Raw genomic sequence first — 18,918 nt, 5'->3', positions numbered from 1 at the left:
CGACGAGAACGGTGCCCCACTCAGGCCCGACTCGTATGGAACAACACTGGGGCCTTGTTAATAAGGGTTACACCCGAGTAGGAAGGCGGTGAAGGAAGGAGGTGGACGGTGGCTCTCGCCGGCACCTTTCACTTCTCGACGGACGCCGTCACCAGCGTCTTTCCTGATGCGCGTTCCTTTGAAAACCGCGTATTATGTAACTGGGCACGGCACGCGCACACCTCAGTCGATTTCAGTAAAAGAACACACGTGCATTTCGAGTCAGCTGCCGCGAGGTTGTATTGAGGCTGCTTCATGGCTGGCTTGGCTGCAATGTGCTGTTAGCAAATTCTTCACCCGATTCGCGTTCTTGGCGGCCGTTGAGGTGGCCGACACACAGCTGGGCTGCAATTTGCTGACGATGCCAAGGCTAGCAGATGACCAGGCCTGTACTCGCGACCATTCGTTTTGGAAGCACCCGGTGGCCAAGCTGCACTTGAACCGTCTGTACTGGCGCTGCAGTGATGCAGGGTATGCAGCCAATCGAACAGACCTTATAGCTCTATGTGTCAGTGCAAATGTTTTGTGCCGGATAACTGTTTAGTGTCGACGTCTCGAGCTTCACGCCCCATGCATTCTACCCCCGCGGCTGTTGCAGGAATGTTCGAACGCGTTAGCTTCAAAGCGGAGTGGTTCAGTGTTTATGAAGAATACCTAAACCCGCTTCATGAAAGTCACGCCGAGTGTTATGAAAATGCTACACATTAGGTATGGCGACATGAGCTATCTTAAGGTGGGTCGTGCTTAAAGTGTGGAAGTCGCACTTGGTACATTTGCGGGACGGTGTAGGTAGCTTAAAATAAAAGGAAATAAAGGGCGTCTTTTTGGTTTCCACTGTCCCGACGGCACCTTAGGTCCTAGCGTCGTTCCTGAATGTAGTGCATGGCAAAAAAGACGAGAAACTAGATGCAGCCGGCTACTGAGGGCAGGGAGTAGTTCTTTTGCATGCATTTCTACCTGGCTCTCTATATGCTGTGTCTGTCCGGGCTTCCTCCTCTTTTTCTCTTTATTTTTAAGCAGTTTACAAACGACAGTGAAGCAGTCCTCTTAAGTCATACGTCGGAAAAGTCGCGAGTGCTTACTCAGGCAAACTCACAAAAGTTTGGTCAACCTACGGGCTCACTCAGACTCACGCTCACTTGAACTCATAAACTCACTTGGGCCGACTCAGACTCACCAGTCATTTGAGGTCAATCACTCATAGCAACCCACGTCTCACTCGGACTCACGACTCATATAGAGTCACTCACTCATCTCAACTCACGACAGAGCGAATTCGCAAGTTTTAGCGAATGCAAGCGGCCATCGAGTATAGTTTCGACAAAACTGACCTGAAATCAACTGTTGCTTACATTACAGGACGCGCATACAACTAGCGGAAAGCGGGGGTGTGACCCAGACTGCCGAGCAGTGCTTAGGGCGGCCAGCAGTAGTCGTCGCCGTCGCTTCTGTAAAAAATTAGGCCGTTCAAGTTAATGCAAGCGGTTGCCGAACATATTTCTGGATAAAGTGATTTAAAATCAAGCATTGAACACATCGAAGAAAGCAAAGGACTATTAGCGAGAAGCGCCGATCCTTTCGGTGACGGCAACGCGGCTATCGAGTGTTGCGTCCGCGCTTCCTACAGAGTTGTCGCGCTGCGTAAACAAGCACGGGCATAACAGGTGCAAAACAGAAGATATTATACAATATAAGTAAAGCGCAGCTTGCGTTTTTTGTCATGCACACGAGCACTAGCAGTTTGTACACTGCGATGTAAGCAAGAGTACTAGGAGTGCAGTCGTTCTCATCGGCGCATTCCTGGGGAAATTTCGCGCTCACTTGCTGCGTGCTCAGTGTTGTACTGTTGTCTCAAAGCACTCGTTTAGTAAGTACACGACCTGCGGGTATCGGAATCAACAGCCACAGAGCCGACGCAGCCGCGCGGCTGTGGCTGCGGGCGGGGCGAAATGACGGCGACGGCTATTGATTGGTGCGGGCTGTGTTAGCGTTTGGAAGATATTCCAAAATCTTGAATGTCTCCGCCATTCTCCGTCGACTCGAATGTCTTGTGAACTGAATGCCGCCGAAAAAACTTAATGTATATAGCAGCGAAAGTTCGGCAGTCGACTCGAATGACATTCGGTTAGAAGGCATTTTAAATGCTCGTGCAACAGGGGCATTCTACTTACGGCTTCTCACTGTCGGTCGGGTAGATGCTCACGGCAGTGATGACTAATTGAAGGGTAATTAGTCATTAGCATCCAGCTGGGCGCACTCATCAGTGGTGTCTCATTGGTGCGTGTTGGCGTCCCCTCGCCAAGGTCTGACCGGCTGTTCTTGTCCACTATGCCGAGTGCCTTGTATTCTGCCTCTGTTACGCGATAGCGTAAGGAGGCCAGTCGGAAAAAATCCCACAAGTTTCAAATGAAAAAGAAATTATCCGGCATTAGGGTTCGAACCCAGGCCCTCTGTGTGCCAGGCTGGCATGCAACGCATGGGCCTCGAAGGGTCATTGGTTCAAGCATGTTATTAAAGGGACTTAGTGACGTGTGTTCGGGATTTGTGCTGATGCTATAGTAATTAATAAAACAAATATAAATATGCTAATTAGGCGTCAGAAATTGCGAGGAGGGGTCTGAACGCGCCCGAAAGACCAGTAGTCGGGCTGGCAGCGTTCTCTTTCGGCAGTAGTGCATGGTACGACGCCGTCAACGGCTGAGAGAACTCGAAACGCTGCAGCTGGATGGGCCGGCAGCCTGCGTGCCTTCCAGCATGCTGGACAGACAGACAGACAGACAGACAGACAGACAGACAGACGGGGAGCGCACCTCTTCGCCTCTAGCGCGAGCCATTCCATGACCTTCTTCAGGTTTCACGCTTGCCTTGACTTTAGCCACAATGAGATAACCTCCGCCTGTTTATTTCTGCCACTACAGGAGAGGGAACCACGGGGACAGAAGTGGCAGCCTCGACGAGCATCCATTTTCGGGCTTAAAAAAAAATGCTTTGTACCTACTCACGTGGCTTATTGCGGCCGTTGTGTATTCGGCGATGCACCGCTCCGTGTGCAGGTTGTCCAGGTGTCTTTGCTAGCGGCCGAAAAGAACCCATGGGGGCCCATCCGTTTTGTGGATGTTTTTTTTCGAAGCAGGTGTCTTCAGTGCACGTTTCTTTTTCATTTTTTTTTTTTGTTCTCGAGAGCGCCTCGGAGAAGTGTAAAATATGTCTCGCTGTGAAAACTTCTTGGGAAGGCGTACGTCTGAGTGCATGCCCAAGTTTGGGCCCCTGGGCGTTCTTGAATAATGTATCGGAGGGGAGAGTATACAGGGCGTGTTCGGAGCTGTTGTGCGGTTAGAGGCTACAGCTTTACTGGTGCGAATTTCGTGTCTGCCCGTCCTAGGTAACAGATAAAGAACTGACGGTGCTGCCAGTTCAATTTGGTGAAGGCTGTCGCGATCAGTGCGACCTTCAACACGTGCGATGTGGTCGGAGCTGCTTTCTTCGCGAAGCTGCTGGAAGCAAGTGGTGGTTGTGGTAAAAGTTTTGCGCCCTGGTGGGCTTTTCTTCTGCGTTGTTTTATATTACGACGCACTCAGTTGCTATGAATCGCAAACTGCATCATGGCCGACAGAAGCGCGTTGCAGGTTGTAATGAGAACTGCTGCGCCCCTTGTACAGTCGCGGACGTAATATGGCCCACGCTTCGGCGGTAAAACTCTTTTGATGAGTTACCCAGGGAAAATCAATAGGTGTTTGGCATACGTATGCAAGTAAAAGGCAGTACAATTTTCTGCGCAATGCAAGGGAATACCTGGAACGCTGAAGCGAGGTTCGTATGTTTTTTTTTGTCCGTGTCTGTACAGGCGCAACCCCGATCCTTTCCGGTGTCACGGCTTCGTTGGACTTGGGTGCAAGCGGTGCACTTGATGGTTGCTTATCTGGGGAGGATACGTCGGCTTCTCGTCCAAAGCACGAGCGTGTATCTAATGGCTGCTGCCGACGTGCGAGTTGAACTAGGCACCAGCGTGTTACGAGTGCTTGATATTGAAGTCTGCGCGGCGGATTGCAGTGCACAGGGCGTAGCATGCACTTCGTGTGCGGTCTTCGTGTGTATTCTTTATTCTTCACGTGCGATCGTTTGCGACGTAACACGGCAGCTGCATCTCGCCACTTTGTACTAATGCGCCGCGCTTGCTGTGAGTTCAAAATCCCCAGCCACAGGTCTTTTCGGCTCGAATTCATTTCTCTCACTCGCTATGCCCGTTGGACTGATTTGTTTCTCTGTCGGAGTTACAGCACGTGGCACTATAGCGTAAGACGCGTGAACTCCGAAAGTGTGTTATCGGCGCGCCTTGAAGTGGAGTTTCATCGCCAGAGCTGGCAGGTAGCCGCCGATTTTGCAATGCCGTGGGTACAAGCGTTCTCCTAGCTGGCCTGGTTGGTGTTCGGTTTCTCTGGGGCGGAATGGCTATCATTGAGCCCACATCTTGCAGGCCAAACGCGTTACACATGGCGCTCTTTGTCCAAGCTTCCCTTGGCCCTTTTAAATAAATAAATAAATAAATCCATCATCAATGCGCCTGGTTCACTAAACGTGTTTCATTCTTTGTTTCTTTTTCCTGCAGGTGAGTAGTCCATCTCCTCAACCATGACTCATTCATTGTGGCTGAACTTGGCCCGCACTCGTCAACCAGGTGAGATCAGAGCCGACTCTGCTTCTGTTTGTCTGCAGCGGTGTGCATCGATGCAGTCACGCCCGGTTCACTTAACCTTGGCTCGTTCTGTGTTCCTGTTCGAGCGGTTCTTAGCGGCGAGTAAACGTTCTGTGAGCGCTACGCGACGATCTCCGAGTGGGCGTGTCAACTGAACTCGGGGTTTCGAGGCAAGAAAGTGAAACAAAGACAGCGCAAAGATGTCGCCTCCTCCTTGCGCTGTTTTTGGTTCTGAACCTATGCGTGTGTTTCATCTGCTGCGTGTCTTTGATGTTGGAACTCGTTGGTTTGCTTTCGACCGTTAACCATTGTGTCGGGTTATTCCCCCCCCCCCCCCCCCCCTGTTTATTCTCACGTTGGGGGGGGGGGGGGGGGTATGTTTCTTTGTTATGTAGTACGTGGAAACCAGTGGTTTATATCTTGCAAGTGTGGGTTTCTGTCGCACGTGAGATGGTGCCTTTGTGTGGATTTGGACGCAGCCTACCGTGTTCGGCAGTTTGAATTATTGTTATGTAACCTGCTACGTAAAGTTTCGTAGCAGGCTGATTTCGGCGCACTCCTTTATTCATTACGAATGCGATTACGCTCCTATGCGGCCTAGCTCGCACGTTGAACGACTAGGTGTGTGGAAGAGAGGGACATGTTCGCATGCTTTATGCGTGCAACTTTCGAGAGGCTAAATACGTCCATGAATAGGTCGGGTACACGGCGGTGCGTCCGGGCGTAAGCAGCAATAGTTTTTTTTTTTTTTTGTTTCCTCCGGTGCGTCCAAAAATATATCGCGACTTTAACCGTTGTTCGGAAACGTCGGCTTGCATTTTTATCGCTGGTTAAAGGAATTCAGTTCCCTCTTGGAACTGAACAAGAGGGACGTCATGCAACGCGACGGAATTTTTGGAGCGATAATTTTCACTAATCTAATAATGAGTGGTCAGTTAGGTTGAAGATTCGTCTTCTGTCGCTTAATATGTGATAAGGCGAATGTTAAGTGCGAGCTTTAAGAGCAGAAATCGTCGTAGCTAAGTTTGCGCGATCGTCAGCTTCTGCCGGTCTCTCAAGGATGCGCCGGCGGGTTGGCGACCGCCCCTAAATGTTGCATGCCAGACGCGCTGCCGAGCTGCTGGGGTGCGTCCGCGGTGCGACGTCGCCACGAGTCGAGCAGTGCGCAGGAGAAGCGCCAAATTGATGCTAATGCGGCGGAGACCCCCCACACACACACACACACACCGCATCGCCTGCGCTGCATCGTACCGCCCCAAAGCGAGCGGCATGAATTTTGTATCGCACGCGCCATTACTTTTCAACGTGTTGTCGTACGTGCTAAACGTCCCGCTTCACGTTATAGCGTGTAAAAATGTCGCGGCGTCGCGTTCGACGAATATGAGTCGGTGGCATTAACCTCATCAGCTTGGGCGGCGGCAGTGCAGGCGTGGTTTGGTAAAACCCGCCTTGCGTATCTGGTGTTTTTTTTTTGTTTCCTTACTTAATGCGTGGCCAGTGTGGCGTTTGCATTCGTGCTGGGAAGTTCACCCCCACCCTCGGTTTGGAGGAGGACTTGTCTTTATTTCGCCTGCTGTCCTGTTAATCCGCGCCGCCAGTGTTTGCCTCCAAAAACACGTGGCACCGACTTGGTACGTTCTGGACTTTCTTCTTTCTCACAATTCGCCTGGCAGCGTTATCTCTTCTCTTTCTTCTTTCATATTTTTTTCTCTTTCATTGAGAGAGAGGGGATTAAAATGTGCGGTGCATCTTAGGGGAAATTTTTGGCATTCCTTTAGCGTTTTATCTCGAGGAATCTTCCTCAACCCCAATCTACTGGGAGCAAAGACGTGGTAACTGTATGATGCTTTTGCTATTTTTCCCGAATTCATTGGCACTTATTAGCAGGGTTGCGTTGTATTGTAGAATTCCCCTTGAAGAATGCGGTGACTTGATTGCCAGAGCACGGAAGATATGCGTTACGCTGAGCGCCGAGTGAGAAGTGGATCGGTTCAGACAGGTCCATCCAACGGAGCCGCCACTTCCGAGCCAACACTGTGAGGCGGTTAATTGTGCTTGGTTGTGTTCGACTCCCGCCTGGCTGCAGCCTGGAAAGAAGAAGCCGGCTCGCAATCCACTGCGCCCGGCGCGCCACGTCCGACGGTCGGCAGAGGACGGCCCCAGCCCCGGAATTCGCAGTTATATCCTTAATAACGTGGGAGACTTCTTTATCACTGCAGTGACAGCCGTTTACCCGAATTCTGAACCGCGCCTGTGCAAATTGGACGGAAACTAGGCGTCAGTGTTAGTGCGGGCTGTGAATGTCTGCTCTATAAGCGCGTATTGCCACGGGAACATGGACGCGCATGCGCGCCTCGAAAGCCTCGAGTTGTGTCCGTCAGGGCGACTCATTGGTGCAGTGCGACGGCTCTCGGATTGGTTTGGTGCCGCCGCAGCTTCAGTGCGCAGTGCCTCGCGGCCTCCTCTTTGCTGTGTTCTGCCTTTGATAGAAGGGGCGCAGGGAGCGAGGTTTGACATCGCTCCTCAGGATGTGAATCTGCTTCGAGCGGTGGTCTTAGATTGCGAAAGCAACCGTCACACCAGCCTGAAAGCTTAAAGCCTGTAATTTATGGTCAGTTCTCAGCTTCGAATGCTGCCACGTCGTGCGCTTGGATTTTTTTTTATCGTTTCTCTATTTTTTTTTTCTCACGTCGTAGATGTCTACTGGTTCGTGGGTGTTCTGGTGGCTTTGAAGGGTTAACATTGCGAAGTCGCACCATTTTTTTTTTATTTTAAGGCGCTGTCATCAGTCCTGTTAGGTCGACGGGGCGTGACATAGAATTTTTGTACCAGCGCTCGCGTTCTTCGGGCCGGTATCGGAATGCCGGCGCTCCGTTTTGATGCAGACCCTCGCTGAGCACGTGCTTATCGCGGTCTGCGGCCGGAACAGCTCCTCCGTGAAGCGCGGGCTGCGGAAAGAGCGCGCGATTTCGAACACTCACTGCCCCCTCCCTTTTTTGTCCCTGCCCTTCGACGCAACACGTGAGGGTCTGCGTGCGGGGAAAACGGTCGTCGCGGTGATGGACGAGCCCAGTTTGCGGGGGCTGGTGACAGCGTGAAGGCCGCCCACAATGGGCCAGCGCGAAACGCTTGGACACGGCGTGCCCCCGACAGGTCGGCGCGGCCGCGTGGTTTCGCCGGACACTCCGCTGCGGTTTTGTGCGCCCGTGTGTGTGCTGGAGTGGTCCGGCGGGAAAGGAGCCTCCGGTGCGGTGACTGCCGCGGACGCGCCCGCATTTTTGCGGCTTTCTGAGCCGCGGCGACGCTCCGCGGGTGCGCGCGCAGCCCACGCACGCACGCACGCACGCACGCACGCACGCACGCGCACACAAACACTCCCCCTCACTCTCCCCGCTGTGAAAGGGGTGTAGAGGTGCGGGGGGTCAACACCCACAGCATGGGGCTCGCATTCTCGGCTGCTGTGGATCACTGTGTGCCCAGTGCGTGCGAAAAAAAAAGTTGGGGGGGGGGGGGGGGGGGGGGGCGGTTGCTGGATGGGAGGATTTATGCACACCGCAGTCCCGTTTCTTGAAAACCCCGACGGGCGGGCAAATGGACAGCCCGATTAGAGGAGCGGGCGCGAAGCTGCGCTGCTCCGAGGTGGCGCGTATTCCGCCCGAGCGGTCTACCGAGTTGGTGTAGGTTCTGCTTCGCCCCACGTTTCTTTATCGCTGGATTCGATTTCTCTCTCACCCTCTGTTGCTCCCCCCACCCTCGCTTCTTGTCCGCATCTTGACGACCGGTAGAAGAAAGCCGCGAAGCGTTTCTGCTTAGAGCTGCAACTTCACCACCTTTCCACACCCGTTCCGGCCGTCGGGACTGGTCAACGAAATGGGCGAAGCGTTGACTCTGAAAGCTGGACAAGGAGTTCTTTCTCGGCGCAGTTGGGGGAGGGGGGAGGACGCTTTGCTCGGTTGTCGGCCCCAGCAGCGCGCTCTACCCCCGCGCCGCGTATGGGGCAGCCGCCGGCCTTTATCGAATGGAGGTGGTGCGAGAGCGTGCATCGCTTGGCTCGCCCCGTATCTTTTGTTTGTTTATTTGCGAGCGTGTCGTTTCTTGCAATTGGAAGGCGCTACAAGTGGCTTTTTCTGTTCGGGCTGCTGGCTTTTCTCGCTCACTGAACCGCTTCGAAACGGAAGTGCAGCCGACGTCACAACGAACACAAATGCGGTTTGTGAGCGTTTCTTTGCGTGCGTGTGGCGAGGAAGCTTCGATCAAGGTTGAGATTCTTCCGCTTTAGGCTGTCCGTAGATTAGGGCTCTGCTGCGTGCGTCGCGGTTTTATTTTTGCGTCTTGGGCAGCGGTATTGTATACCACGTCGGTTCTCGTTCATCAGTGTTAAATTGGGCTTCGCGAAATCACAGAGGAAAAATTTGCCGTCGTTTCGGCGGAGGTGGGGCGTGAGAGCGGACAGGCAGCGTGTAACTGATGGCTAGTGTGGTGCGATATGCTATGGGTGTTGAAGATTTTATGAAATAAAGGTAGACTGTAAGTGCGACAACATAGTAACGAAAGCGATAAACCAGATGCTGTTTTTTAGGGAGGAAACGCTGATGTAGTAAGAATACGATGCATGAATGACGGTTGATCGTTGAGAGGGTTTAACGTCCCAAAGCGACTCGGGCTATGAGGGACGCCGTTAGTGGAGCGCTCCAGGTAATTTCGACCATCTGGGGTTCTTTAGCGGGCACTGACATCGCATAGTACATGCGCCTCTAGCATTTCGGCTTTATCGAAATGCGACCGCCGCGGCCGGAATCGAACCCGCGTCTTTCTGGTCAACAGTTGAGCACCATAACCACTGAGCCACCGCGGCGGCTTGTTCCGTGAATGAGCCTGGCAGCGCGATTTTATACGGACTGGAGAGAATGAACGAGGTAAACATTTGAGGATTCTAGACCCGTGATGCGAATTATAGTTTTGACTTGACGGATGACTTATAGGCTAATGACATGTTGAGGAGCGTGATCTAGATGACGTTTTAACGGCTCTAATGTTCTATTGACTGATGATATCGTGTTAGTGACATGCAAACTCTATGAAATATCAGTGGTAAATGTTATGCCTTATTTCTTGTATGACTCTACTGGTTGTACGGGCACGTTATACAGGGTGTTTCACCTAAGACTTTCTGCATTTTTTAAAAATAAGCTATTTGAATTAGATGCGCGCTTTTTCCGGCATAGCATTGTCAGTGGTGTAGTACATCATAATACAGTCAAGACGTGCTAACTAGCAGGCTTGTTAACCAATATTTAATAGTTAACTTTTAAACTATTACCGTTGGGCTCCTTAATTATTGAGAGGCATGTAGCCCACCGTAAGTGATGTCCATATCCGTTTTTAGAATTTCGAGAACGCGATTATCCTCGGCGCTGTGGCCCAACAAATTTCGCCTACATCGCGCCAAAATACATGTGGTTTGAGAAGCTTGCAGGCAAAGCAACCTCTCCATGCACGTAACTCGTCAAAATAGCCAAAATTTGTTGGGCCACAGCGCCGAGAATAATCGCGTTCTCGAAATTCTAAAAACGGATATGGACATCACTTACGGTGGGCTACATGCCTCTCAATAATTAAGGAGCCCAACGGTAATAGTTTAAAAGTTAACTATTAAATATTGGTTAACAAGCCTGCTAGTTAGCACGTCTTGGCTGTATTATGATGTACTACACCACTGACAATGCTATGCCGGAAAAAGCGCGCATCTAATTCAAATAGCTTATTTTTAAAAATTGCAGAAAGTCTTAGGTGAAACACCCTGTATATTATGTAGGAACGGATAAGAGGAGTAGGATAGCGGTGAAGGATAAAAGCTTGCACTGTATGTGTGCAAAGTTCCGTTATCCATTTGTAACACCAGCTCTGGACAGCATTAAGATAACTCTGAAGTGATTATCAGTTTGTGGATATAGTAATTGAACGATAAATTACACAGTTGTCAGCAAACATGCGTATACTAGAGGTACGAAGTAGCGGGCTGAGTACAGATCCCTGAGGAACGCCCGACGTTACTGGTAGGAGAGTTCTTGTTGTTAGCAGAGACAAACTGGGATTGATTAGATAGGAACCCTTCTGTACATTTCAGAATGTTGAGGTGCAAATTTAATCGAAACAGTTTTGTCAGTAAGTGTTTACGGGGTACTTTATGGAAGGCTTTAGCGAAATCTAAAAATATGGCGTCGGTCTGTTGATTAGAACCAAGGTTGATGTGCCGATCGTGTAAGAAAGCGTTCAGTTAATTTGGTATCACAGTAGTAGCCCCTGCGAAATCCATGCTGTGCCGGGTGAAGAAAGTTGTTAGAATCAAGGAAAACCGTGATATGGGCGTATATGACATGTTCCATGATTTTGCAGCGTGCACTGGTTTGAGGGATGGGATGGTAATTTAAGGGTGAATTCTTGTTACCTGATTTGTGAGAACTGGCTGGGTGAACAACAACACGAATGACGCGCATGTATCCTTGGCGTTCTTAATTATTTTGGTGCTGGTATCGTCGATGCCGGCGGAGGATGATAGCTTCATGCTTCTAATAATTATTAGATTACTGTTGGAAAGAATATTAGGGGAGGCATCGGTTACTGAATAGATGTCGGTTCTGAAGGCAGTCACGGTTTTGTTTCCTTAGTAAACACGGTGAAGGCTTCATTAAAAATACATTGGCACAGTCTGTATCCGAGATGCAGGCATGGGAAATGGTACGAGTGTGTGGCAGATTGATGACTTGCCACAACTTTTTAGGCAAATCAAAATGGAAAAAAAAAAGGTTCGTTTGGTCTCAAGTTAATTTTACGGTTCGCTTTTTCTGCCGCGTAATACTTATTCCAAGCGTTCTCACTGTGGTGTAATTTCCCTTAACGGAAGAGGCGTTTCTTTTTATTTTGCAGACGTTTTAGATAATTTTAGCATTGGCATTCGTTGGCTATTCCGTACAGTCACTTATTTAGTAAATTTGTCAACTAATTATTCAGCTTTACTTTGAATAAAAACCACCTATAATGGATTGTTCTTCAGTGAAAGTTCGGTTGAAGAACGGATAGGGAGGCGCGAAGTTCGTCATTATGGCGGCATAGTTTGCCTATTGGTTGTACGGGAAAGCGGTTTAGTGCTAAAGCATGCATGTATCATTTTCTGATCACTGACACCTGGATGATATGCGACGGAATGAAAGCGTTCTGAACGATCTGTTAATATTAGATCAAGGGTATTAGCGCAGTCTTTAGTTGCACGAATTGGTTCTGAAATTGCTTGTACCAGGTTAAAATTAAGACAGGTATCAAGACATTCGTTAGCATCAGAATTACCTGTAGCGGTCAGATTCTGCAAATCAGTGCTAGGAAAGTTGGTCACCGTAGACGAAAATGCCGGTGTTAGGGTGCTTGGTTTTGATTACATGTAATGCGTTATAACTAATAGCGTTATTAATTTACGAGGAAATCCTGGACTGTTATTACGGGGCTTATAGCAAACGCCAAAGAGAATTGAATGTGATGAAGAGTGGAATATGACCCATAATATTTCTAGGTACGGCAAAGCACAGGTACAAATAGCAATGACAGTCTGGCGTGTGCATTTAAGATCCGGTGATTTCTTCTGGAGCAACACCTGTGGGCAGCGAATCAACAAACCATGGCGGAAAGATTTTTTGTAGTGATTGCATGACAAGCATAAGGTAGCCGTAATTTCTGCTATTCCGGCGCCACAAATGCTAGTAACTGCCGGTAGCAGCTGTCTCTCCATAAGGTTCTGGTCACACTTCGAATTTAGTGCGAATCCGGCTACTACTGGCAGAAATCGTTTCAGATGTTGAATCGCCCAGGAAACAGATGTTTGTTTCTGTTTCCTCAAAAAGTGTCACGTGATCGCTGCTGAAAAAAGGTATCCATGAATTTGGACACGACCTACGACGGTCAGAAACACTGGTGACTGGTCATGCTCCAGAAATCACCGGGGCTCTAATGTCCACTCGAAACCGACATAGCTTTGGTCATCGGCTTTGTAACACGAAGCTTTATTATCCATTATTTGCCGCTCTTCGAATCTAGAGGAAGTATATATATATATATATATATATATATATATATATATATATATATATATATATATATATATATATATATATATATATATATATATATATATATATATAGTCACCAGAAATTGAAAAACATAACAGATTTAATTCACGATGCTTCGGCGGGAGGACCAAAAAAGGCTATATATATATATATATATATATATATATATATATATATATATATATATATATATATATATATATATATATATATATATATATATAGTAAGAACGTAGACCAACGTTTGAAACGCTTGAAACAATTTATTAACGTTTCGACCGTGGAACGGCCTTCGTCAGAATGTGGCCGTTCCACGGTCGAAACGTCAATAAATTGTTTCAAGCGTTTCAAACGTTGGTCTACGTTCTTACTACTACATACCGTGCCAAGATTTTCCCTTTTTTTTTGCATTATATATATATATATATATATATATATATATATATATATATATATATATATATATATATATATATATAGCAGACAAGGGAAGGGAAATTAGCGTCTATATATTGACACGTTGTGTGGTTTCCACGTATTCACCTATTCAACAAGTGTGAAACGATAGGCGAGCTCTCAGCAGCCTCCCAGTTTTGTTGATTTGTCTAAGCGAAATTTCTTCTCCCAGCCGCCAACCAGTTACCAAGTTCAATGTGATTTATTTTTATTTTGATCAAAAGACGCATTCTGTCGTGCGTGTATTTAACTAAATATACGTCGTAAGGCGTTTTTGCATGCCTCTGTAGGCCCGGAGGCCCGTAGCGTAGGGTATGGGGAAAACTCGCAAGGAAAGAACGGTTGGAGCTACGGCTCCCAGATTTTGTGTGCACATTCACGGGACCGCCGAGGCTTCATATGTATATATTTGGATTAACGCTGACATGCCGAAGTTTTGCTCGATATTGACGAAGATATGGGTAGAAAAAAACAACCCATAAGACAATAATAGGCTCAAAAACGGGCTAAACGGTGTAATGGGAGTCGCTGGACTAAGCCGGACGCCGTGCGCCGGTATCATCTCTCGGCCGGTACCTGCCGCTGCAACGTGGCGGCGACACCACCGTTCGTGAAACTTGCGAAATTATAACGTAAATCACGATCTCGTTTACGTAAGCGTAGTCCGTACTGATTCACGCCAAGCGGTCCACGTGGCATTCTCAAAGCGTCGAGTCATACCTCACTGATCGTGATCAGTACCTGTTCTGACTCGTGGATGGTGCGTGCGTGCGTGCGTGCGTGCGTGCGTGCGTTAGTAGCCGACTGGTTGGCTTTGTTACTGGCGTCAGGTTTATGTCGGGACTAGTGTCGTCGTCTCAGAGCGGCTATCAGTGGCGTTATCTTTCAGCTCGCATTGCAGAGCCGTTTTAACTGCTCGGTTTTCCTCAGTACGAGAGGCTCCCCTGCACTGCGCCTCGTCTCCGCCTCGTGAGCAAATATCGACGGCGCTCCCTGCGGAAGGAGCCAGCAGCACATCGTGGTGCAAAAAGGAGCGAGAAGCGTTTCTCCCCTGCGCGGCCACGCTTCTCATTCATCGGCTGCCCGGCGTAGCAGCGGTGGCCGTGCCTCTGCGGACGTGCCCCTCGTATGCATGCGCGCTGCCCTGGTCGTCCTTCATCCTGCCGCCGCTAACTTGACGAGAGGCGGGGGGCGATGCCGGCGTCGTCGAGATTTGTGTGCGCCGTCCTCGCTCCGGCAGATAGGATGAGGAGGAGGATGAGCAGCAGCTTCCTCCGCGGCGGAAACTGCGAGATCGCTCCACGGTAACGGTGCGGGCCCCGAGATTCGCGCGGAAAGAGAAATCGGGTGGTAGGCGGGGGAGCGACGTAAAAGAAAAAAAGGAAAAAGGAAAGCACAAAGTGTGGACTGAGTGCGCGCTCAGCCGAGTGGGAGGTTGGGCAGGGCGGCCGCGGTTTTGGCAACGCGAACCCGTCGCCGCCTCTTCTCCGCGCCGGTAGGAGATGCAGCACTTACGGCTGCCCCCCCCCCCCCCCCCTTTTTTTTTTATTTCTTTCTAGCTAGGCCGTAGAGAATCCTTGCCCCGGTTGGTTTGGCGTTTTGTCCGTTACTTTTCGTCTCTCCCGCTTTATTCGGCGGCTTTTATTTTTTTTTCCTTTGCGATTCTTCCCCAGACTCTACGTTGCCGGTTATGTTTGCGCGCGTGGTGTTTGTCGCTGCGGGGCGCCCGCATCGGCGGCGGTGATGGGAAGCGATTCTGCGGGTGTGCGTTGTGTACATGTAGCCGCGCACCTGCTGAATTGGAAATGCGCGCGCGCGCGCGCGAAGCCGTTGGCGCTGCCGTGCTGCGCGCGGCTGCTCCCATCGTTCTCGGCCAACCTTAGGCCGTGTGTGTGTGTGTGTGGATTGGCCGAGCTGCCGTTTCTTATGCGCATATCGACGTGTTTACCAAATTCTCGCGTATGCCGAGAGGGGCGCTCGCGTGCATACGCGCAGGCGTTGCCGCCTTGGGTGGTGCGTGTGCTCATGTTTTTCCCGCGCATCTCCGCTCGAAAAGTGCTCGCCTGACCTGTATTCGGGGGGGCCCGTGGCGGCGACGCCACTGCTGGCGCCAGCCGAGTTCCGAGGGAAGAAGCGCGCCTCTTGTTCTTCTCTCCATCGCCGGTCTCGCACTTGCACACGAAGCACCGACTGGCGCGTTGTCTGTCGGAGCGTGCAGTTTCCGCCAGTGTGAGGAGCGCACAAATCGTCATAGGTGCGTCGAGCTTGTGGTCGGCGTTGAACCGGACTTCCGCGCACCCTGGGGTAGAGGAGGAGCCTTGTTAACAAGCTCGTCGTGCTCCCTTCGCGAATTTGAGGCATCTAAAAGCTTGGACGTGTTCGTCGCTTTAGTGCAGCTATCATTGCGAACAGCGAGAGCTGTAGCTAGTGGCTAAACCGAAAAAGAAAACGATAAACGTGCGCCGAATTAATTTCTCGAAAATCGGCTTTGACCGAACAAGGACAGTATCCTTCAGATGTCGCCGCCGCTTTGGCTCAGTGGTTGTGGGGCTCGGCTGCTGAACCGAAAGACGCGGGTTCGATCCCGGTCGCGGTGGTCTAATAGACAGATTTCACAAAGCTACTGCGCATCCGCGCGTTTACCGGAAGTAGCCAGCCGCCATCTTGGTTGTAGTCCTTCGTGGCGTCATCTGCACGACAGCCCCTCATTACTTTGTGCCTTGATTGGCATTATGCCCGGCAGCAGTAGCTTTCCGCCGTTTCGTTTATTGTGTTGAGCTAAAAGAAACAGAGGCGCCACGACGGAGTTTCGAGGGGCGAAATGCTAATCGCGGCAGGAGCAGCGCAGAGAGGGTAGTCGGTTGCCGCATGAAGTTGAGTGACCGCAGTGGTGACGCTGCGCTTGTTACTCGCACCTTGTTTTGGAAAATGCTGCAGGTGACGATAAAAACGCGCTTGACCGCACTTTCGTTAATTTTTTCAGCAGAACATTTGAGCGCATAGCGATGCACGCGGTTTAACGTCAGTGTTTAGATTTATTGCCACCTCATTTTGCTCTTTCAGTATTCGCTGTATTCATCTAGGCATTCGCTACAGACGTGTCACACAGCGTTTGTTGTCTTTATTTTTCATCATAGCCCTTATCCAAAACTGGTCAAGCGATAGTTTTTCTTTTATTCACGTAAACACATCAATGTATTCTCGACGTGCTCGGCGGGTCACCAGCTGGAAAGGTGAGCGGTTCGAGCGAGCTATGCCGTTTTTCTAAATGGAGTCGTGACAAATGCTTGTGTTGAGTGCAAAATGATTGGTTTGGTTTATGGGGTTTAACATCCCAAAGCGCCATCAGGCTATGAGAGACACCGTAGTGAAGGGCTCCGGAAATTTCGACCACCTGGGGTTCTTTAACGTGCGCTGACACAGTAAACGGGCCTCTAGAATTTCGCCTCCATCGAAATTCGACTGCCTCGGCCGGGATCGAACCAGCGTCTTTCGTGTCAGCAGCCGAGCGCCGTAACCACTCAGCCACCGCGGCGGCCTAGTACAAAATGAGAAAAGGAGAAGCCAATCGGGGAGATTTTGAGTGCGTCAAATTAAGGTTTAGGGGTTTTTAATTTCGTGACCAATAGTTTTATTGTGGTTATTGCTACACTAATTACTTTTTGATTTAGGTTAATATAATAATCTTCTGCCAGGGCGTCTCCCGTACGACTCACTCTCGCTATTTTCGCAGTACGAGGTTGAACACGTTGACTGATGGGTAAACACTAGATGGCCTTTAAACAACTAGCAAAATGTGGGTGATATCCCGACATAATGGCATGTGGCTGAAACTGGAATACCACGTATGTTCAACGACCAATGTGCAACAAAACGTTAGGAATTATTCCACATTTCCAAGGCTTTATAGTCTCGCATTCTCATACCTTGAAATAGAGAAAGCACTATCGCTAGTATGGCAGCTCGAGATATCAGGAGTGAATACGCGCATCAAACGTACATTGTGGATTCCTGAATATGACAATAAAACTGAGCACATTTGTTCCCTTACAACCTTACACCGGGCAGAAATCGCTGCAAAGACGGCTTGACGGTGCAGCACGAAGTAAATCCAATCGCCTTCTTTTTAACAATTTAAGGGACAGCCTCAAAGCTGAGCGGCGCGTAAAAGGCATTTCATACAGCTTGAGAACTTGAAAATTTGCCATTTGTTGATGTCCACTGATCAACAGGGACAATACGGCTAAATGTATTGAACAGCTTCTACGCAATGTCTTGGGGACTTTTTCTTTTCTAGAAAACGGAAAATCCGGGACCATCTGCTTCGCACAGTTGTCGGACACCCCTCAGGTGAACATAGCCAAGTGATTCGAAGACGCACTAGCGCTCCTATTGTTTGGTCCTTGGGTTTTTTCGCGCTCTGCTTTTATAATGGATCGTTAACAACTGGCCCAACTCGCCCTTTTTCTACCCTTGGGCTGTACATTTTTGAGAGGCTGTACATTTTAACGCATTGCTCTGCTACTCACCACTGCCTTTGTCAAGCTTCCTCTACCAGCCTTCTGCTCACAGACTGTCGTCACCTTATCAGCACCTTACTTGGTTGAGACGTTTACGCACGGAATATAAGGACACTGACAGCGTTTTTAACCATAGCAAGGCATCGCCAACTCGAAACCAGGAAAAAGCGTCGCGAAAAAGTGTTGTCATCATGCGGACTACGTGATTGCAGGCCGTCTGGCGCCACCTGGAATTCGTCCGCTGTCATTTTTTCTTTCTTTCCAATCCGAAACTTTGTTTTTAATGAAGCATTTGCTGCTTTCACAGTTCGTTCCGTAACTGATGGAGAGAGCAGCTAGTGTGTCGCTGGCAACAGTAATGCCTGTATTTATCGAAACCAGATGAAGATATTCCGTGAATGGCATGGTATGGTTCCACTTGCTTAGATACGTAGGCTTTCCCCCCCTGTTTATTTTGCTTTCGTCGTTTATTTGGGTGCCTGCGCAACCCATCTTTTAAACATAAAGTTCTAGTGAAGTTTTTGTCTGACTGCCACGCTGTTATTTTTTTTTTTTTACGGCAGTAGTATGATATGCAGTCACTGCTGTAAATACGACTATTTCTGCGTCAATTACTTGTACATAAATTACTTTTACTGTCAAACAAATCGAGATGAACTAGTATACATAACTTTTGAGCACACAGTATTACCGGAGGGGGAAAAAATCGACAATGCTTGCACTGGAAAAACTATGCACCGGAAAACCAAAAATACATTCTGCAATTACAGACGGAAGTCCGCCTGATTTTCTGAAGAAAAAAAAAAAAAAGGAAGATTCGAAAAGACCAACCTCTAACTATAACTTACGTGCCGAGAAACTTGCGATTGTCTTTAGTCCTTTCTTAATACATTTATCGTTTAGATTGGCCAACTCTGTGTGCAGCCATGCCCGGCCTGTGTAGCCAGTGGTTGTACGGAAGCAGTATACCTTTGGTTTGACTGTCAAAATCAAAGTGACGGGTTCGATTCTGGCCGCGGCGGCTTTCCCTCGTAGCGAAATGCAAAAAAAAAAAAAAAAAAAACGCCGGTGTATTGTTTTCATGAACCCAAT

The 18,918-nt window shown here is 49.3% G+C and overlaps 1 protein-coding gene across 5 annotated transcripts in view; it reads left to right on the top strand.

Annotated features, from left to right (window-relative positions):
• pan (transcription factor pangolin) overlaps positions 1–18,918 on the top strand; it is a 227,348-nt gene that overhangs the window by 112,748 nt on the left and 95,682 nt on the right. The window contains exon 2 of one of the 5 annotated variants that reach the window (XM_089583201.1): positions 4,646–4,714. The exons of the other annotated variants lie outside the window; for them this stretch is intronic. The gene's annotated coding sequence lies outside the window, so the exon portion shown is untranslated. The remainder of the gene's footprint in view (positions 1–4,645; positions 4,715–18,918) is intronic. 5 annotated transcript variants of the gene reach the window in all.

The sequence above is a fragment of the Amblyomma mixtum genome, chromosome 3, assembly GCF_055824585.1.
Source record: "Amblyomma mixtum isolate Tamu chromosome 3, ASM5582458v1, whole genome shotgun sequence".
NCBI lineage: Eukaryota > Metazoa > Arthropoda > Arachnida > Ixodida > Ixodidae > Amblyomma > Amblyomma mixtum.
The sequence above is the reverse complement of the archived record's forward strand: the minus strand, read 5'-3'. Positions and strand labels throughout refer to the sequence as shown.